Source organism: Canis lupus, chromosome 1 (assembly GCF_048164855.1).
Source record: "Canis lupus baileyi chromosome 1, mCanLup2.hap1, whole genome shotgun sequence".
Classification (NCBI taxonomy): Eukaryota; Metazoa; Chordata; class Mammalia; order Carnivora; family Canidae; genus Canis; species Canis lupus.
Window position 1 is genome coordinate 4,140,762 of NC_132838.1, and position 22,503 is coordinate 4,163,264.

The 22,503-nt window shown below is 43.9% G+C and overlaps 1 long non-coding RNA gene across 2 annotated transcripts in view; it reads left to right on the top strand.

Moving 5' to 3' along the window:
• The first annotated feature begins 4,096 nt into the window (after positions 1–4,096).
• Positions 4,097–22,503, top strand: part of LOC140630042 (uncharacterized) — a 45,314-nt gene continuing 26,907 nt past the window's right edge. Inside the window, exons 1-2 of one of the 2 annotated variants that reach the window (XR_012027850.1) lie at positions 4,097–5,332; positions 21,785–21,874. This is a non-coding gene — a long non-coding RNA (uncharacterized lncRNA). The remainder of the gene's footprint in view (positions 5,333–21,784; positions 21,875–22,503) is intronic. The other variant, XR_012027848.1, reaches the window with a different exon arrangement.

Sequence of the window (22,503 nt, forward strand, 5' to 3'; positions counted from 1 at the left end):
ATTTTTATTTTCTTTTTAAATCTACATTCTTTCTGTTGTTCACACTGGATAATTTCTATTTTCCTGTCTTCAAGTTCATGGATTCTTTCCTCCTCTTCTAGTCTCCTGTTGAGCCTATACATTCAGTTTTTTTTTTTAATTTTAGTTGTTATTGTCTTTTAGTTTTAAAATTTTTATTTGGTTCTATTTTTATATGTTCCATTGCTTTTTTGAAACTTTCTATTCTTTTCATCTTTCTCAAGCATGTTTGTAACTTCTCATTGAAGTATTTTTTTGATGATTGCTTTCAAGTCCTTGCTAGATAATTCTAACATCTCTATCATTTCAGTGTAGGGGTCTATTATTGTATTTTCTCATTGAAATTGAGATTTTATTGGTTCTCATTATGATATATGATTATTGATCAAAAGCTGGGCTTTTTATTTTTTGTATTATGTCATGAGTCCTGGATCATATCTATCTCTTCTGTTTAGCAAGCCTTTTCTGACATTGCTTTGTTAGGGCGAGGAAGGGTAAGGATGAAAATCCATGCTTCTCACTTGGCCTCTGTTGACATGGGAAAATGGAGAGGTATGGGCCCCTTATTACTGTTGAATGGTATGGGGGGAACCTGGACTTGCCACTCAGCCTTTGCTAACACCACTTGGCTTGGAGGGGCTCCCCATGTGGTGACCATGGTGGGTGACTTTGCTCTTCCTGTTCATTCCTGGTACTACCCTGGTGGGGAGGGGGAGGGTTGCCTACTACTCTGCAGCAGGCTGGAAGTCTAGGCTCCCCAAGTGGCCTTCTTTGATGACACTGCGGGGGGAGGGGGGGAAGGTGGGATGCCTTGTTATAGTCCAGCGATGATGGAAATCTAAACTCTCCACTGACTGGCAGGGATGAAGTGGGCCACAGTTTTTTTCTGTAGTATTTGGCTGGAGTTGAATGAGTTTTGTCAAAACTTTTCACTCATATTAAACTGACCCTTTGTTTAGTGAGAACGCTCTTTCTGTCACTAGTTTTTTGTCTGTTCCAGTTAGTATTGCTGGGTTCCTGGCTTCTCTAGTCTAGTACCTAGTCTAGTAGATACAAGAAAAAAGATGCCGCTGCTGATGATGGTGATGATGCTGATGCTGATACCATACGGTGTTCCTTGGGTTCCAAGGTCCTGCTGGTATGGTTACACCTCTCTAGCCTTTACTCTCCTTGTGTACAGGTAATATGTAGTTTGTTTTATAAGTTATTAGCTGTTCTTCATGAGAGGGACAAGGAAAAGCATGTCTACTACATTTTTGGAAGTGTAAGTCTCTAGACTAATGTTTAAAAGACTGATATGAAGCATCATATTATTTGCTGAATATGTCAGTACTTCCAGGTCAACTCAATGCTATCCTTGCAGCTCTATAAGGAAACCCCTCCCTCCCTTCTGTGCTCCTCTTCATTACTTCTACCTCACTGTCTCTCAATTTCTTTTGAGCTTTTTCTTCCAAAAGAATTTAAAATAGGCAATAACATGGGACACCTACGGCTCAGGGAGTGAACCCAGATCTGGGGATTGAGTCTTCATCGGGCTCCCTATGGGAGCCTGCTTCTCCCTCTGCCTATATCTCTGTGTCTGTCATGAATAAATAAATAAAATCTTTAAAAAATAAGCAATAACAAAAGACCCTAATGTAACTGTTAAATTTTTTTTGGAAGTTAAAAATGTTTGCATTTTTCTAAATCCTGTGAATGTTCTCATCCCAGGTACTTCCCACATTTTGAAAGAAATCTGGATCTACAATATACTTTCTTGATGTGAGGCTGGAGAGCTTTAAATACAAGGAGAGAAAAAAGATGTGACAAAATGATCACCTTCTAACTCAGGGAGACTTTTATCACTGTTTTTGATGATGGTTGATGGCCTATGACTATTTTTGTGCTCGTAGTCCTGGCAGCTTTCCCATTCAGCATTTTCTCAATCATCTCATCCATGTGGCCCTTGGTAAAGTAGAAAGCCCCCTCTATGTCATGTTTTCCTTTCTATGAGGAAATGAGCTGCTCTTAGATGTAAAATTCATACTTGATTTGTCCCTGGGATAAGATCAGCTGAGTGCAAAAAGAAGTTACATCAGTACTGGGTTTACCCCTGGTCATAAGGAAGGTCATAGACAAGGAGGATTTTAAGAGGTGGCTTCTGCTTTCCCTTCTTCATCCCACCGATTTTCATTCCTTCAGTTGCTTGGTCACTTTATCATTGCTTTCTTGGGTTTGTGTTCAAGCTAACACCAGTGTATTCTCTCTGCCAAGAGTGTATATACCTCAGGAGGTATCTTAGCAAGCAGGTGGGGAGATGCCCATCATAAATCATAAATCCCTTCCTCACTCCAATCATGCCATGTCACAGCCATAACATGGGGATAGCTTGTCATTTGCCCATGTGTTGGACCTGTCCTGCACACACAGTGAAGGCCACATATTGAGGGACCATTATACATCATGAACTAACCTACACTCTGAAGGGAGCCCATTGTCACCTGCATCCCATTCCAAGGGACAGTGCTGCGGTAACACCGTGACCAAGGATAGAGAGCTTCGTGAAGGTGCTCATCCTCAGATAAACTGCCCTCAAATTCAAACCAAACAGCAGCACACATGTGGGATCGGTCTGTTTAGGAATGAAGTATCCTGTTGCCGGCGACCACTCATGGATTCATTATTTGTTCAGTTCACAACCTCAAACCACATGGAAGTGAGAGGGCCAGGAGAGACCCCGTTGTAGAAACTTTGGTCCAAACGAAGAGAACAACCCTTTTTCCAGGTTGCTTTCATATTCAGGCATGAGATGCATGATTCTTCATAAATAGAGAAAAAGGGGACACAATGTAGATAGACCTTGTCATCTGTCAAGCAGAACCTGACTCCTGCTGATGGGCTTCGGGTGTTAATGGTGAATGAGGTGCACATTATGGGTCTTGGGCATCCACAGGCCGGGAAGAGACCCTTCTGAAGAGGAAGGGGACATTGTGGGGATGTGACACTGGCCACCTGCGTGAGGCGAGCCTGGCACACAAAGCAGGCTCAGGGAAGACACATCATCCATGAAAGGAGCCAGCCATCAGGCGGAGAAAGCCGTGAGCAAAGGCAGATGCAACCCATCTCCTGTAAATAGCAAGGCCTCGGAAAAATAGTCAATGAGCCCGGTCCCTTTTTGTTTGGCTTTGCTGCCATTGACTGGTTGTCTCAAAGTAAGCGATTGTGCGGAGCGCGGTGGTGGGAAGCAGGCCAATGCCCCGAGCCAAGAGCTCCAGGCAACTTATCAAGAAAAGCTTTTCTTTTTTCCCCCCCCCCGCCCTCCCCCTTTGCTTTTTTTTTTCTTCTTTTTTAAATTCAAGAACATTTTATTTAAAATGAAATTCCCTGTTAAGTTGTACATTGCCTTTTATTTAAAGATGTAGTATCTCTGAGAATAAAGGAAGGAAAAGAGGAAATTAAAAAAGCAATGAGGGAAGACGTCTGGCGGCTTGGCCTCTCACCAAGTGACCCTTTGATAGACCACATGGGACGCAGAACTGTATGAGCCGACCAGGGAAGTGAGCGATTTATGGGCCTTGTTTGGGCATTTGATAAGTATCTCTGTAAAGCAATGCAAGGAAAAGCAACCCTGGGCCCACTATCATCGCAGGATTCCTGTAAATTATTTTAAGATGAGAGAGGCCATCAAGATTAGAGAGAAATAACCCCCAGGCTCAGGATATTTATGTGTGTTTCATTTTAAAAATCGGTGCCACAATGTCCCAATGATCATTAAGCAACCTGTCTGGGTGTCCTTCGAAAGCCAGAGGATTTTTTCCCTGGGGAGGATGAAACAGTTAGTCATAAGGCAGGAGGTGAGCACCATTGGGCCACGTCCCATGCATGAAACATGAGAAACCCTGGGACCATTGGGATCACCTGGATCATTTAGAAGTTCTCCTATTGGAAAATCTCTTGGAAGAATGTAAGGGATTACCCTCCCCATCCCCAAAGCTGAAGTGTCCTAGTGTAAATACGTTGGTTCATTTAGTTGGGAGACAGTCATAGACTGGTATCTGATGTCACAAATGAAAGAGACCTTGTTAACTTAGGGCAGGGGTTCCCAACAGAAGGCAGATTTTGTCACTCCCCCCCAAAGGACACTTGGCAATCGCGATGGACATTTTGGATTGTCATAACTAGAGGGTGCTACTTGTGTCTGGTGGGTAGAAGCCTGGGATGCCGATAAGCTTCCTACAATGCACAGGACAGCCACAACAACCAGGAATTATCCCCCTCAAAATGTCAATAGTGCCAAGGTTGAGAAATCCTGATTTAGGGGCTCTTTTGCGGGTCATTGATCTTACTGTCAAGGACTTAATCTTCCAGGACCACTGAGAACATTCTGTCTTCAGAATATCTAAGTTGGCTCTTTTGGAAGGTCCTGGTTAGCCCTGGTGGTTAAGGAGAACTCACATTGAGTTGTTTTAGCATAAAATTACTTTTGCTTCATGGCCAAAGCTTTTCCCCCAGAAAGCTACATCACAAGTTTATACTATTTTCCCTAAAAGGGCTTCAGAAAATCCAACACCATAGTTGAGAAGCATCATTTTATCCCAAGTACAATGGGCTATTACTACAATTGGCCACCTATTGTGATGCTGCATCATTGCTGGGATGAAAATCTCTTTCTATTTTAAAATATTAATGCTTCCAACTTCCTGAGATCATTATAAAATAACGACATCATAATCTGGGAAGACCCGCCAAAAATCCTCCCAAAATGAAGTTACGCATGAAGTGGCCCTTCTCCTGCTGTCATCCTGGAGCTCACCTGCATACTCTGCACCCTCTGCCTTTGCGGTGATGCTCTGTGGGCACCCCAGGCCCCCGAAGGCTCCATCCATTTTGTGCTGCAGCTTTACACATGACTTCTGGCTGCTTATGGAAAATATCAGCATCGGGTGTTTTTCTGCTAAAGCAGAACTGAGGTCGAGGGAAGCAGGAGCTGCCTGTTCTTGTTCAACTTTTATCGATGAAAAACTTTGGGCCTTGTCTTGTCAATCTCCACACGAGGCGCGGCTCATTAGAGGCCCTCTGTGGACGATTCCAGTGTTCCTGTGTGTTTGATCTTCGGAGATAAGTAGAACCAGCCCTGCTGACTGGCTCTGTGGTGCGGCGTTCTTCCTGGCAACGGGTGTCTTCTGAGACTGATGTAATTCTTTCAAGATTGATGTTTCCATTATGACACAGGAGCGCTGCGTGTTTGAGGTGTGTTGAACTCAGTGAACTACCACCACCCTTGCTCTCTGGTCTCTCTCCCTCTGTTTTACTTTCAGGCACACTGTCTGTTGAGGTGAGTCATTATGGGCAAACAATGCAGTATTCACTGATGACTGGTGGCAAACAGGAATATCATGCAGAATTTAAACCCTAAGATTCCCTAACTTTTTTAGCATTGCAAGTGGATTAAGCAGCCAAGGGGATCTCCCTACTCAGTTCCACTCTGCCGTGAGTGGTCCCCGGGAAAAGGATGTATCAAGGCCAATTCGACCTTTTGTGAAGTGGACTTCTTGGTCTCCAGAGCTGGCTGCCTCACAGCTTACCTGATATGCCCTCTTCTGGGCACACTGGGACACTCGGCCTTCCTCTGAGAGTTTCCAGTGTTTGTAACTCCAGCTGCTTGGTGGTAGACAAAGCGTCATGGACGGTACCATGGCACTTACAAAGAAATACAGCATGAGGTGCCCTTAGCAATCCAGTTAGAGGGACTGCATCACATCTTAACATAAGAATGCATAAATGGTATTTGAAGAGTGTACGTGTTTGTGTCTCAAACAAGAGTAACATTCAATTAAGGCTGTACATTCCCAAGCGAGAGAGATTATCATAGATCAAATTTGTGTGGAAGGCTTCCTGGTGGTGGTGGATATGGTCTGGTGTTTCAAGGAAGTAAAAGTAAGATAATCGTATGAACATTAAAGCTATCATTTATTGAGAATTTACTACAATCCATTAAATGCTCAATGTGAAGGGTTTTTGTTTGAACCTTGTTATTTTTCAAGGTGAGTGCTATTATGATACCCATTTCATAGGTGAAGAAATGAAGGCAGAGCAATTGGCAGGGGGACATTTAGGTGGGGACCACAGAGAAGCAGGGGCATGGTGTCAGGACCTGTAGCTTTGGAAAGGAAAGAGGTCCTAGAGAACATCTGGTCTAGATGGTACCAAGGCACATCAGGGATACACAATTGCCTGAAGCCACGAGGCATCCCCAGAGAGCCACAGAGGAGGCTTTTGTCAGCCCCTGGCTCTCTGTGTGAGAGGAGAGCATATTGACTGGTCAGGTTGGAGCAGAGAGTTTATGAAAGAACAGGAGAGGTATCTGCACAGAGAGCTTGATCTACCCGTGGTTGGGCAATCACGAGTGGCAGGATACAGGCAGTGACTTGGTTCCCAAGTTGACCACAAGAGCAGGTGGTACTGAGGTAGGGCTGGAACACAGGCCTGAGACAGTGGCCACCTCAGTTCCTCGGGCAGCACTGGGATGGGGGTGGATAGAGCTGCGGGAAGACCACTCACCGGTCCCTGATGCACCAATCAGAAGGAAACAAGTCTTCACTTTTGATCAATTCAATGCAGATAATTATCATTACAAGAGGAAATGAACAGCAAATGAACTTGAAGGATAGCAAACAAAATACAGCAACAACCAAATCAATCCAAATGCTCTGGCTTCATGATTTGTCTGAGTAATTTCCTAAAGAATGTACTGGTGAGGACCAGCGGCTCTAAGTTGGTTTTTGGCAGTGATTCTCTGGAGGTTTCCATTACCTCGTCCTTCCCCCCAGTGCTCAGGGGACACGTAATGTGCCACTTTAGGAAGGGAGGGCAAGAGGTTCTCCGCGTACAGATTAAGAGATCACACTGGCTTGGAGCTCCCAATCCCTACCTCGGGGTGGCCTCATCATCCATCACCCGGGAAGCACATCCTCAGGAAGGCTCTGCTTCCCAGCTGGAACAGAGTGGTGCATTTGGAGGAGAGAAAGAGCTGCCCTTTCTGGCTCCAAGAATTCTTGGCTTGGAAAGGAGATCTTTGGGAAGCTGTCCTTCCCCAGAGATCTCTCAGTGACATTGTTTAATTCTCCAGTTAAGTCCCAGAGGTAACTATTAATAAAACCATTTGTGAGGGGAAAATGAACACTAAAGAGGATTAAAGCAGGCCTCTGAGGGAAGCCAGTGTTCTGACACAGGTGTGACCCCTGCCCTCCACGTCTGCACTTCCTGCTCTGGTGACTCTCCCCACAATATACACAAGTAACAAATAAGTGGCTGTCAGTCTGGAGGTTAAAGAGTGTGGAACAGAACATTCTGGTCTGTGAGCATTGGCGCTGTCAGCCAAGGCATACTTTAATTTGGGGATTGTTGTGTCCAGAGATGAAAAGGTGAAGCTCATTTGTGACAGTGAGTTGATACCAGCTTTAATACTGTTGAATGTTATTTACAGGAGGTACAACTCTTGGTTCCCAAACTCTTGTGCAAGAAGTAGAAAAATCTTAAGTTTTTGGTAACCTGATTTAATTTTCGATTCAAGTTACCCTTCCTTTCAGAGTGGCAAAGACTTATTAAGAGTCAATCAGTCCTACGAATACCCCATCCCCTCACCCCCCAGGATTGCCGGGATGCTGAGGAAAGCCTGTGTCCTCACTCTTTGTCTAGGGCCACCTGCTAAGTCCAGAGAATCTGCTCTGGCCATGGTCCCATCTAATTGTCACACTGATCTCCAGTGTGGTGCTTGGAGTTGTCTTCTTCTCAGCATATGCTCCCTGCTGGCTCTGCTGATACTTCCATGCACTTTATGGTTTACTGTTGCCATATATGAGAGGATGGAAATCTCTGGAGGATCATCATGGGCTTGCTTACCCAGACTGCAGACCTACCTCTGAGGATGTCCCCTCCTTTTTTTTAAATTAAAAAAATTTTTTAAGATTGCTTTTGGATGTTCCCTCCTTGTCTTCTCCCCGGCACTCTATCTCAGGCATTGAAGAACTCTGCGTCTCACAAATCCCTTCCTGGTTGTGCAGGCTCCCAGGAACCTACCTGAAACTGGGCTCTCTCCACTTTTCTTCTCCACCTTTCTTTCTTCTCTTTTCCTGCAAACCATGAGATTTTTTACCTCGTCTGAGAATGTGTTGGGGCAGATGGCTGGGGAGAGTAGTCCACTTCTACATGTCTTGGCTTACTGATTTGTTCCTGCAAGGGACTAGAGTTCTGGAAAACATGAACAAGAAGACATTCACCGATTCTTTCTTTTCTCCTTTGCAAGTTCTTTCACTTGGAAGGCAATAAACACAGAACAGCATAGGTGCTTGAATGGAGTAAGAACAAAGGAAGAAAAGGGATTACCAGAAAAAAGAAATAGGGCAACATTTAAAAAAATACTATCTTGTCATTGCTAAATATGATATTTGGGCTTATGATGTATGAAGAAGTGAAGGATGCATGAAGGTTTTGCGGCAATGTGAAATCAAGCTCTTTGGACTTCTGGTCCATAGGAAATTGATGTAATGCATTGACTAGCTTGCTTCCAAAAGAAATAGTTTCAGAAAGTGCACCAAATGCAAATTTTTCCTGTACCTACAACACTTTTTTCAAAGCAATACCAACAGGGAGGGCCAGATTTTATTTTATATTTTTACTAAAATGTTTGGCTATCTGAAATCTTTTAGGTTTATGTATCCATGAAACTCTGGGTCTATAGTGATTTGCATGTGTTTCTATGTGGAAGGTGAGCTGAATCTTTGGTCAGGATTATAAATTAGATTTAATTTATATATATACATACATAATCATATATATTTATATATTTTAGATATATTTTACATTTGTTGTTTCTTTTATTTTAAGAAGAATAATCAAATACATGCCAAAGTCAGAGACAAAGTACAGAAGTCCTTCTGATGGGACAGAAAATCTCTATTTGGGTAGGCTTCCCTTAAAAAGATTTATGCACTCTTTTTAAGAAACTTGGTCATTTTCACAGAAAGGAAACTGAACTCTAGCCTAGCATCACTATAATAATTGACTCCAGAGGAACCACAAGCTGTTTTTTGAAAATCTTATGCATAAACCTATCAAAGCAGACCCAGATTTGGCAAAATCCTAACACAAATTTATCTTCCTTTTCAGGAAGTTGCTGTATTCCATTATTGTGGGTAAAATATACCCAACCTAAAATGTACCATTTTAACCATTTTAAAGTGAATAATTCAGTGGCATTTAGTTCCTCAGTTGTGCTAGACACATTTCAAGTGCTCAAGAGCCCCATGTAGTGAGTGGCAGCTGCACCTGGTGCTGCAGATAGGGGGCTCTGTTACACAGCACTGCGCTGCTGAGGGAAACCCGGAGCAGGTGGTTGATATTTGAGAGAGAGACAGGATGGAGTGTTTGAAAACACCCCTTCTAGTTTTCTAGGCTCATTGAGAAGCAAAGTCTCGAAGACAATATCTTTAATGAACTAAAACAAAATTCTGTCCTAGAAAAGAACTACATTCTATTTACTTTTGCAGTGTAAGAGTATTTTACAATAATGCATTAGTTTTGGAATTTACAAAAACAATGAAATTAGGCTTTTGATTTTATCTTAAAGGAGATGCTCAAATAACCAACATGTTCTCATGTTCTAAAAAAATGTTGTTAAAGACTATTAACAGCATTATTCAGTGTCTTTTATATTAAGTGTAGAACTTCATAGGGGGGAAAATGTTTGCTTTTTTGACAACTGTAATATCCTTAGAAAACAATAGGTTTCATTTTTTGACTCAACTGCCAGGAAGCTCAAATTCAGTTAAGTATCCAACCCCTGGCTGCTTTTATAATTAATTTACTTTCACATTTTTCATTTTGAATTTATTTTCACATTTTTTAGTTACCTGACTTCTTTCTTAAATGCTTTTTCCAAAAATGTTCATGTGTATATATATTTTGCAATTCTAAGCTCCCTGAAAATATTTAGGGAAGTAGACCATATATGTGTAATAATACTACATTAGTATTATTTCAGAATTATCCACGCAGTCTCAGAATTTTATCATCTTTGAGGTCTTCATGCATAAGCTTGTTGTCACTCAGTAAAAAGAAGTGTTTGCATAGTTTTTGTGGGAAGTATCATTTGGAAGCTCAAGAAGCATTGGATTCTAGGATATGACACAATCTTTGTTGAAGACGCAAATGCAGTTCCCCATCAACCTCTCCTACCCTTTGTCCCACCATGGGGGGCACTCATATTTATGCTACACGGCCATGATAGAGCCACCAGAGGCCATACTAAGCTTTTGGTCTGTATTTCTCCATAGGCCAAGGCTTCTTTTACCTTATGTGCTTCTATTATTTTGGTTATCATAAAATATTTTTCCTAAAAGTCTTTGAAGAGCCTCACAGAGCACTCTGAAAAACCAGGTTACCTGAGAATGTGTGTGTATGTGCTCCAGTGTGGGGACAAGCCTAGCAGTCAGCACCGGGTATAAAAAAACAACAGCAGTCGTTTCATAAAGCAGGAGATACATGAGCCAACGGCACATGTAACTGAAGTCCACACTTTCTTGGGTGTCTATTATGTGTCAAGAATTAAGACAAAAATGCTCATCAGTACAGCAAGATCCCTGTCCTCAAAAACTTTGTTTGCTGGAGGAAACAGCTGTTGTAATATAATGCAATCATTTATTTATGTGAACAATGTTTAGGGAACACTGTTTAGGTGCCAGGTGCCACGATGAACCCTGAGAAAAACAGAGTCTCTCTAAAACACCCTTTGACCCTCAGGGAGCCCAGAGGAAAATGAGGAAATGCGAAGAGTCCTGTCATATGCGGGGCGTGCACAGTGCCCTGCTGGGTAACCCAGGGACAGGCATCCTTGCTGTCACCTATTTGTTGATTGGGATATTGCCCCTTTTGGCACGTTTTCTTCCATTTCCTAGTCCCGATATTAGCTGTTTTCTGAAGATGTCCTTTGTGATGAGGTTTCCAGACAAACAGATGAGGGAAAGTTGGCTGCCACCACCGCTCTAGGGACCCCAGGTTGGAACACAGCTCCTCCTGTGGGCTGGGATTCTAGGAAATCTTCCCAGGTCGGGACTGTAGCAGCATTCCCACATGAACAGAAGATAAATCTGTTTGAAGAGAGGAAATCATTCATTCAGAGAACCCGCAAAGCCAACCTTGCTTCAGTGCCATGCCGGGCTGGGTTTGGATGGGGCCACGCCGACGCCCAGACTGGTTATGCTGAAGAAGTGGCAGGAACTTGTTTGCAGCCAACCCCTCGTGTCCACAGCCATGGCCTCCCCACTTTCCCCTGGGGCGCTCTCGGTGCCCTGGGCCCCTGGGGGACCGGTCGTCATCAGAGCCTGAATGTTTCTGCATGCTTTCCTCCTCTGATTTGAAGACAGGGTTGCCCTACTTGGTGGGGTGGGGACAGCATCCTTGGTGTTGCAGCCTGTACCCCGCCACCCCCTTCCCGGGACGTACCTGTCGGGAGGGCTGCTGGTCTGGGCCATGGCTCAAGCAGCTCGAGGACCGGTGTGTCAGGCCATTTCAGAAGCCCTGAAGGAGATATGAACCCCCACCTGCTGCTTCCATGAGTTCTGCTGTCGTTTGTATTTGGTGAAAATATTGCAATCATTTGGCTTTTTAGGCCACGTGTCCTGAGGCTTTTAAAATTATTTTGCAAGAATGCCTGTAGCTGCGGACACAACACAGATGTACCCAATCGGGCCGACCCCCTGAGTGCAGGCCAAGGCCTCCCCTCTGCGGCGGGCCCAGCACCGGGCGGAGGGCCTCTCCCGCAGCTGGCGGGAAGCACCTGGACACAGTAGTGCCCCTGTTCTCTGGTTCCTGAGGCTTCCGGCCACTTGGTTCTGGATTTTTTTATTGGTTGCATAGCAATTTTCTTAGCAGATGGAGTTAAAAGAAACAAAAAGTCTGTGGCAGCTCCCACTAGGAATGAATTCCCACTAGGAATGCTGGGGGGTGCTCACCGGGGAAAGTGGACCTGTGTTCCCACTGACTGGGTTGAAAACATCTCGTCGAAACCACTTCAGAGCCTGGCTTGATTCTGCTACCTGATTCTGTCTCCTTTCTTGGAAGGTCGGGATCCGGGTGAGTGGCCATACGTTTTCTTAAGTTGTGAACCTGTTGAGCTGTACCCAGCTTGGGCATGTGGAAGGGAACATTTGGGTTTTTTTCTATCTGCTCCTTTTCCAATGCTCAGCCTCCTAGAAGCTCTTGCCCACAAAAGAGCCGGGCGTCTGCCGCACACCATTCTGGGAATGGGACAATTGGCTCTGGAAATCCTGGCCTCTCAGGATGCTGTGGTGTTTGCTGTGGTGAGTGATTTGCACAGAGGTCCTGAAACGCCAAAGCCATACGTGGGCTACACTCTGCATTTGCACCAAACTGCAGAAATTGGGCTGCGTTGTGCAAGAGGTGTGGGTGACTCACATGCTTCCTGCCAAGGTTAGAACACTGACCTTGAGTCAGGTTGATTGGCTATTATTTCCAAAACTTTTCTGGTGAGAAGAATTGCCTGGGTGCCTGCTACAGGCAGACCTACAGAGCCCTACAGAGCACCTGATGTTCTGGGGCTTGATAAGCAGCCCAGCAGTTCCCGTCATCAGGGAAGTTTGGGAAGCCTGAGGCAAGCTTGTGTGGGACCCAAGCAGGTTTCCTAGACCCGTGTGCCTCAATTCCCGGGCTGAGGAGGGACAGCCAGGGACACTTTTCTAATGGCTTCTGCCTTGGAAATAGTTGAGCTGGGCTTCATGTGCTCTTGCTGGGAGACCCAGAACTCACTGAGCTGTCCATTGTGATATGAGGCTAAGGTATTGTAGACCTGGAGCACCTACTGATGTTGGCTTAGCCTGACCAGCAAAGAGAGTGCCTCCCTGTCTCCTTGGGAGTCTAGTTGTTCCGCTGTTTTAACAGGCTCAAGACAGGGTGAGGGCTACTGAAGGGCAGTTTAGCGCATGGGGTGAATGGGTGAATACTTGATGTCACCTATAGAACAGGTGACACTTTTTCTGATGACAGCTCTTGTGCTGATGTTTCAGGCCCTGGGCTGATGGGAGCAGTGTCTACACTACATAGACTTTTGGGCAAAGGTTGGATGGTGGGGAACACAACAAGGGATTATGAACCCTTCTCTCAGTCATGTGACCATTTGCCCATGATCTGGCCAGGCTTCCTGCTCCTTCTTGGTTTCTTCATTTGTAAAACGCCCACCTACCTCCAGGGTAGTTGAGAGGAGCCATTCAGAGAATGATGTTAGAGTACTTTTCAAGGAGAGACTGCTGGGGAATTGCTTCATAATAGTGAAAGTTTTCACTTGAGTGGGTATTGAAAACAAAGGATTGACCTTCCAGAAAAAGGAAAACACTCCTAATCTACTACAAATAGAAACAAATACATTGCTAGTTTGTAGCTGTCAGGTCACTGGCTTGCAGCGGCCAGAGATTGGCATCATGAAATAACCACAGATTCATCTTGCCAACTGTTTAAGTTGGAGCAAGTTTAGAAACACTCCGTCGGAATCTCTTGAGGCCATCACCCTACGTTCTGAACTGTGGACGTGGTTTAAAACAGGCACAGCTTTGAACATCCTTTGGTTAACCCCAGGGAGACAAGTTCTTTAGTGGCCATAGTTGGCCGTAGCCTTTCCTAGAGTTCTCACTATTGGATATTGTGGTTATTCCACCGTGTTGGGTAGATTTATATGAATACCATAGAAAAGCCGATGTTTTTTGTGTTGGAATTAATTAGTATGCTCATCTTCAGATAGAAAGGAGACCCATTCATTCCTTCCCTGTGAGGACTATTGCCTGATCAAGACTTCTTATAAACTCAATAAACTATGGGGGTATTGTCACCCTCATTTTATGGATGATAAAACTGAGGCCAGAATATCAAATAATCATGTAAGTGACACAGGATTATCAATATAGATGCATGACTAGTGGCTAAATCTGAGATGAAGTGTTCCCCATCAGATTCTGCTGCCTTAAGTAACTGATTCTTCAGGTATTTGGCCAAGTGTTCTTGTGGCCAACAAAATAAATTAAATTTAGTCCCTAAGAGAGAGGCTATGGGAAACAATCAAGTTGTCTTGTCTAGCTTTTTTGGGTTAAATCTTACCTTAGAAAGGAAATGCTTTCTTATTTGTTGGTGTCAACATGATAAATAAATGTACCCTATTGGCCACGAACATCAGCAAGTAAAACTGGAATTGACATTTTATAATTACGAAATTTAAAAATGTTCTGGTGTAAGAGTGACACTGATAATATTGATGTGTCATGGTCCAAAGGCACTCACTTTAATGTTTATGTATCCCTAATACATAATAATAAAGTAAGTGGGCAAGCATAGGGTTCTAAGCATTTTTCTAATTTATATGATTAATAAACAAGTACTTCATCAAATGGGATAAAGTACTGGTTTAGAATTATGATGTTGCAGAATTTTTTTCTGTAACCCCTTGCAAAGACCCCTTCAGTAAAATTTTAATCTTTGCTTCTAGAGGACTTTCGTTTTCCAGACAATGGTAATATACCTCTGGCCTACTGGGAAAAAAACGTCTACCTAACCCTTAGATATTTTAAAAGAAGTCTTGTGAATAGATGATACATCTATTGTGATTACTGACGTTTGTCATCCACACCTAATTCCGCCTTTGTCCCGGCTGGTTGAGGAACGTATTACCTTACCCAACACCTCGTCACAAAGGACCCTCTCTGTTTCTGCTGTAATCAACGATGTGTTTCTTAGTTCACACAGGTAATCCCTGGTCTGTTAGCACAGGGCTGCTGAAGAGGGAGTCCATGGAGTGTCATCCTGTATTTTTTAGTGATTATTATTATTAGTTTTTCAAAATATTGATGGAAATGTTTCTCCTCCTTTTTGGGGGTGGCCAGCATCCTTGATCTCTGGGTGTGCAGAGTAGAGCAGATCCCTGAATGGGGTTGATGAGCTCCATTCCTGGCCAGAGTTAATTTAGACACAGACTACCCCCACCCCCCCGCCTCGAACAGACCTGGGGCCCATATACAAGTCAAATCTGCTATTTTTCCTTGGGCAATGATTTATTCCCCTCTTAAATTGGCTGGACCAGTTAGTTTTTTATTTTTATTAAGTCACACTATTCTTAAATGAAACTATTGATTTAAAGTCAGCTTAGTGAGGATTTAATTTGTTTTCACGGGATTAGAGCAGGTAGCATGGGATAATTTTACAATAAAGTGGGACAGAAGCGCTCCTTCACACAACCCGCACCTTTTTATTCTTGCCAGGCTGCACAGACATTACAAATTTTCAAGTAAATTGTGGAAATACATTCATAAATCAGTCCTAATTCCTCTGCCTGCTTAAGAGTGATTCAGAAAAGTGTTTTCCCATGACCTTGTCCTGTTGTCCTTCAGTGATGGCCCCAGGCTTGGGGCGAAGGCCCCCTGTGTGCACCTGTGGACACACACGAGTCACCTCCCCCAGGGCCAGCAGACCGTTCCTTCTACCTGTACCTTCCTTACTGTGTACCATTCTCTCCATGAAGGGAGTAGAGGAAGAAGAGCTTGGTGGGGGCTCCCTAGTGCTCCCTCTTGTCCCCTCCATCCTTCTCCATCCCTCTGCTCTTGCTTCCCCAGCAGGGAGTCTGTGGGAGTCTGCTCAAGGCCAGTTCCAGTTCTGATGGTGGGAGGGCAAGTGGAGAAGGGGAATATGAGCAGCCCTCATGATGGCCTTAAAAACCAACTGACCGAAACTATCCAAACAGCTAGAAAGGTTTTCTGTTGTTTTTTTTTTAAAGAAGTACAGCCTTGTCACTGCCAGTCTGTTATCTCTGAACTTGGCTGTCACTATCCATTTCAAAAGGAGTCTTTTCTTTCTATCGAAATCAAATAGACTCAGAGCCATTTTCAGATTAATGGCCCTTAGTCTAGAGATTGCTAAACCATTTTGGTCAATCATTCTGAACATTTCCAGTTGTCCCCAGACCCCTCCCAATGGAGTAGCTGGGATGAGTTTGCCAAGCATGAAGTGACTAGGAGCATCTGCTGAACCCTCACCGCCATGTCGGGTTGCCCGAATTGCTCCCTGACCAGCCCCGTCTAGCAGCTGTGCATCCTTAATCCCCATTCGTTCACCGCAGTTTTGACTTCCCAGGGAAACAGAAAGCCAGGGTGGCTTTTCTCTGGAACCACAGGTGCTCAGTGGAGCATGGCATGCAGATTGGAGTTGTGGCTTTCAGTGATGGGATGAAGGGAGATGGCAGGCTTACACAGCAGACAGAGGCACCAGGGGTTTCTGGGCTTTTGACACACTGTGGCATTGTCTTGGACTGCAGGGAACAGAGGAGTGCCTGAGTTGTGAGACATGAGAAACTGAAGATGTGGTGAGGCCCAGGACCTGGGAGTGCAGCCATGGATACACGTGGCCCAGTCAGCCCATAGGACAAGAAGAGGGCCTATCCCTGCCAAGAACAGGCCACTGGAAGGCTGGCCCACAGAAATCTAGGGACCCAGCCACCAGAAGAAAAATACCAGGGCACACAGTACAGTAGTCTCTGTGGCAAGAGGAATCTGAGCTGAGCAAGGATTTGTGCGGGTGCTGAAGATGCAGAATCGCTAATGGATTAAAATAAAACTTCATTTGTTTTCTGAGTAGTCAGAGGAAAGTGTCTACTCAAAAGTGTCACAAAAGCAGAAAGAAACAGGAAATGCCAAGAGCTATAGCATGAGGATAGCAGCAGGAGTGGAGACGGAGATTGCAAAGTCACAAGGCCCAGGGCTCTTTCCACCAGCACGGTTCCAGAGAATTCCAGCATCAGAAGGGGAACTGAAGAAATGGAAGGTGCTCAAGAGAACATCCATGGGGGAAGTCTCACAAGGAAACTGGGGATCTGCTTGTCTGTGTTTCAGAGAGGATGCCAACATCTTACCAAGGAGAACCTTCCAACCCACACCTCCCTCTCCCCCAAAAGAATGGTTGGACAAATAAGAAAAATGCTTTTTATATACATATCAAGGAGTTGATGTGTATGTGAGCTAATGGTTCATTAAACTGTCTGTTGGTTATTTGTAGGGCTTTCCTTTTAATTCTTCATAATCAGTTGATTCATTTTTTTGAAGCCTATAAACAGAAATGAGTCAATAACTGAGAAAGTAGAGGGATACTTGGGTAGCTCAGTCAGTTAAGTGTCCAACTCTTGATTTCAGCTCAGGTCATGATCTCAGGGTCATGGGATCAAGCCCTGTGACAGGCTCCATGCTGGGTGTGGAACCTGCTTAAGATTCTCTCTCTCCCTCTGCTCCTTCCCTCCCCTCTAAAAAAAAAGGAACTGAGAAAGCAGAGCAACTAAATTGTCTACAGTAATCTTACCATTAAATTCACCAAATTCCAAACACTTGACTTAATAAGTAGGGAAGGATTACCCTCATCAGCCTTATTAATCTCAGGCCCTGAGCCACCAGTTACCTGACTGGGGCTAGAATAGGCCGTGTTCCTTGTAAGGACTTTGGAATTTCATATATTCATGAGAGGAAGGGAGAATGTTGTATTTAAGAATCCTTATGACCAATTATGTCTGTTGGAGCAGGCCCCTGCAACTGGCCAACAAATCTTTCTAAGTAATTTATACTCTAGAAAAATGATAGTACTCTTGAGTCAGAACAACAACAAAAAACCTATAGACTGAGCTTCAGAATTAAAAGCTTCTGCTCTTTAGAAGACACCATTGAGAGAAGGTGATGAGCCATCATCCTGGGAGAGGGTATTTTTAATACACATATCTGATAGAATATTGGTATCTAGACTAGATTAAAAATCTCTCATGGCTTGAAAATAAGAGAAACATCCCAGTAAAAAACATGAGCAGAAGATTTGAATGAGCCTTCCTCAAATAAGATAGACAGATAGCAAATCAGCATGTGACATCATCCATCATCAAGGAAATACACCTTAAAATCATAGTGAGATGCTAGTGCACACCTTAAGATGGTTAGCAAAACAATAGCATGGGGTGCTGGTGAGGATGTGGAGCAACTAGAATTCTCCTGCATTGCTTCTAGGGATGCAAAGTGGTGCTCCTCTAGAAAACAACTGAATAGATCTTTACAAAATCAGACATGTATTTATCACCTTACCCACCATCCCATCCCACTCCCACATATTTATCTAGGATAAATGAAAATATAATACGTCCACATAAAAATCTGTCTTATATTGAGTTTGAGAGGACGGAATACCCACCTTTGAGCAGTGGACGGTCAGGGATTTTATGAATGTGCATGTGGCTTTGTTCATAACTGCCCAAATCTAGAAACAAACCAAATATTCATCAACTGGTAAATAAACAACCAAGGAATAGCCCCAAAGATGAGAACGCACTTCGCGTGTGTACAATCCGTAGACGACTCTCAAATGGATTATGAAAGTGAAAGAAACCAAGTTCAAGAGGCAACACACTCTGTGATTCTGTTTATCTGAAGCCTTGGAAAAGACAGACCTATAGAGACAAGAGCAGGTCAGTAGTTGCTAGAAAAGGGTGTGGAGAGATTCGCTACAAAGGGGAGTAAGGGCGATGGAAATGTTTCATGTCTTGATTCTGGTGCATGCGCTCACTGAAATTGCCAATTGCCAAATGATACCTCAATCCATCTGACTTAAAACCTGAAACAAAAGGGAACAAAGGAACCTTTTAATTTACCTTAGGAATTTTGTTAGCTCCACTATTTTTGTGTGGTTAGGAAATGGCTGATTTTGTGATAAATTTATACAGTTTCTTCCAAAATACATTTCTTCTAGTCAGGAGTGTGTTTCCTATTACCAATAAAACAATAGCCAACTTATTGAATGACTTCCATTAGACAGTGCTCGCTGCTGTAAGTCTCAAGGGATATTTTCACCATTACTTTGCAAATTAAAAGAAGGAAGTCAATGTAATGGTTTTGACAAGACACAGCCTTAAATAACTGGGAATTTTATAGAATGTAGACTCGGTAAGGCCAGAAGCAGTATAATTTGTGGGTTTATTGGCTTTTCCCCCCTTTTTTCATCACTAAGTTTTTGAGAATTAACATGACTTCATTCTGTTATTATTTTTAAAATGTGCTTTTATCTGTATGAATGACTTTTAACACGTTTTTAAGAAGAAGGGAAACTGGATGTAGTGTTTGCAGTTTACAGAGTGTTTTCATACCCGCTTGATTTTCTCCAGCCCCTCATAAGCTAAGTCTAGAATCTTCCTATACTAATTTTATAGAAGAGGAAGCAGGAGCTCAAAGATATTAAGACTTTTCCCAGTTAATGAGCAGCAGGGCAAGTGCTTGAACCCAGGCCTCTTCAGACCAAATCCCATGCGTGTGTCCCTTATTCTCTGTCATCAGGGTTTTTTTTTTTTTCACTAAGTACAGATTCAAACAGCACGAGGTATGAGGGGAATGAGAAATGACCCTTACCCTAGATTATTTCACATGGAAATTACAGTTTAGAGTAGTCTTACTCGGATGTAAGCAAATGGAAGACCCATCCTATTTGAATGTAAAGGTTAACTGGAGTTTATATGTCCGAGAAGAGATATAATGAACGATTGGTAATTAGATGAGTGAACAAAAGCAAAACCTGTGTGTGTCTGGTTCTTGGGGAGGTCATCAGACCACAAAGTGCTCATTGTCATCACGCACACCACCAAAACTGTTACTGCCATCAGGGGAAGAAGAAAGAAATCAAATAACCCAAGGCACTTTGTCCAGCTCTTTCAACAGAAGAGCTTTATAATACAGAGTGGCTATTATACCCCTTTCAGCTTCTCCACACTGCTTTTATAAATAGGATGTGCTTCCCTATAAAGAGTATAAAGGCAATATACTGCATAGGCCTTTGTGAAGCCAGGTTTAGTGAGGGCAGCGCGGGATGCAAGGCAAACCCCCTCCCTCTGTTGCAGCGTCGTCCCAGCAGAGACACCAGCCAGGGGGACACCTGGGGATGGCTGCCTTGGCCGTCCCGAAGAAAGAAAATAGATGCAGGTTGACCAGACCCAGAAATCTGGCAGAGGAACACGAGGAAACCCACTTGCATATGATGAGCGATCAGAAACGATTCTCTGGCTTGTATTTGGGTCATGGGGGTTTCTGCATCTTCCAGTCTCGCTTTTTGCTGGCCTGCAGTCCTTTCTTTCTCTCTCTCTCTCTGTTTCTCTCTCTCTTTTTTTCCTTCTCTCTCTCTCTCCCACTCTCATTCTTAAGCAACAAAAGATGTTTTCTGTAAACCGAAGGAGCAAGTACAGTTGGCCTGCTCTCTGGCTGATGTACCCATGTGTAACTGTAGGGTTTAATTTTGCTTTACATTAATCAAACAACAATAAAAGCCATAAAAACCCCAGAATGAGGCATTTTAACTTAAGACTCAGTGCTACCCACCCAGGGACTTTACCTATTGTCTTCTCCAGGGCCCCTGTAAAAGCAAGTAGATAGCAACAGAAAAGAAAGAAAAATTGAGCCACATTCTTTCTTTCTTTATTTATTTTTGCATAGAAAGGGAGAAAATATGTAATAAATTAAGGGTAGTGGGAGTGAAATCGGGCCAGAGGTAAACGACGTTTAATTGTGTGAGCCGCTCTCCCTTCTGGTCCCTGCCAGCTGCTGCTGTTACTCCTACCTTCCTGTTTTAAGATGGAAGCAATGATGGTAGACACGTGCAGACACACAAAAGAACCTATTTGGACTGGCGTGTCAGCTCATCTTTATCAAATGTTGCACAGGTATATTTTGTTGCCATGCTTCATTACCCCAGAATGGCATGCCTGAAATGTTTGTCTCTTCTATAAACCCAATAGCTTTCCCAGCCAGGCACATCTGACAGAGCAATAGACGGCTGTTTCTTTCGCAGGCATGGGTTTGTAAAGGCCGGGCAATTAAGGAGAGAGAGGGAGAGAAGGAGAGAGGAGGGGGAGGAAGGGAGTGAGGAAGGGAGAGGGAGAGTGGGGGAGAGAGAGAGGGAGAGGTGGGGGGGGACAGAAAAGAGGGAGAAGAATTTATTTTAAAAATGAAATGTGTGCTATGTGTGCATTTTCCATGTGCTGAATAAATAAAAAACACACGAAGAGCTGCACGATGGGTCTGGAGTGTGTTGTAGAAAGGGTCATCTCCCCGTGGTCGGGAGAAATCTTACTCAGACACCCAGGTGGTTGATTTAAAATACAAAGTTTTGAAAATGATTTATGTGGGACGAAAGGAGATGGGGGCCAGTGTCAGGGAGAAGAGCCACGATGGTAAACACAACAGAAGTCACCAAGAGCAAAATGTGACTTCCCGCACATGTGAGATCCCACCTCGAAATCCACCTGCTGTCCTCCAGTAGCCTACTGGAAAATCAATATTTTAATCCTGTGTGATATAGATTAAGTTCTTGGAAATTAGACCTGGGTAGGCCTATATTTTATTTCGCCCCCCCTTAGAGGAACCGTGGTAATGGCTTTTGCAAATCAGAGAGGGAGGCATGAAGATGTGGTGGAGGGGGGTGCATTTGATTTCCAGCAGTTCCCCTGGGGATACCCTGCCCATCGCATCTGCAGGTTTCTGCATCGCCCCCTGGAAGGGCCCCAGGGCTGTGTCATTGGGAGCTCACTCAGTGCTCCTGGCACAACTATTGTTAACCAAGACTGTTACAGAATCTCCGGGAAAGAAAGGAGAACAGGAATGGATGGGCAATTTCAACACGGGGGTGGGGTCCCAGAAAAAATCGTAATGAACTCCGTGTTCCTTTGCAGTTTTTTTTGTCTTCCCCAGGAATGATGGGATGCCAGCTGATGTCTGAACAGAAATTCGCAGCACCCTTCATATCTGAGGAGGAAAGAAGGGTAAGCTCCATAAGGTCTGGTCCAAGACCGTCCAGCCAGGTGTATTTTAGAGTGCAGAATCTTTGTGATTTGAGAAAGATGCCACAGTGCGTGTGTATTTTATACTCCATAACTTCTCGAGGAGTCAGGGGCAGTGCTCCGGAATCAAATGCGTGAGTCACATGTAGGAATCTTCAGTTTAAATGGGATAAATAGATGCTATAAATAGGCTCATGCCAGTGAAGGTTAGGTCAGGTTTTGTCGCTAAAGGGGCTATAAAAGTATTTCCAGCTCTCAAACATCTTTGGATTTTGTAATTGCACAAAAGGGCTCATACACCTGCACTCTTTTAATAGAAAACACCTCTCTGACATTGTGGAAGTGATGTGGCCCTCTCACGGACCCACTAACCCCTGAGGAATGTGGCAGGCCCCCCACCGAGGGGACAATGCACCTCAGCAGAGCAAAGTTGTTCTATATGCAACATCTCCACCACCAGCACATGTGCAGTCATGAACGGCATCACAGTTACGCACAATGTGGGCATGTGGCATGGTGACGGGACCCTAAAATAATGTTTTCCGTGGTCTCTGAATATGGTAAGCTTGTTTCTATTGCTAATTTGATATGTCCTTGGCCTGCCCTTCCCC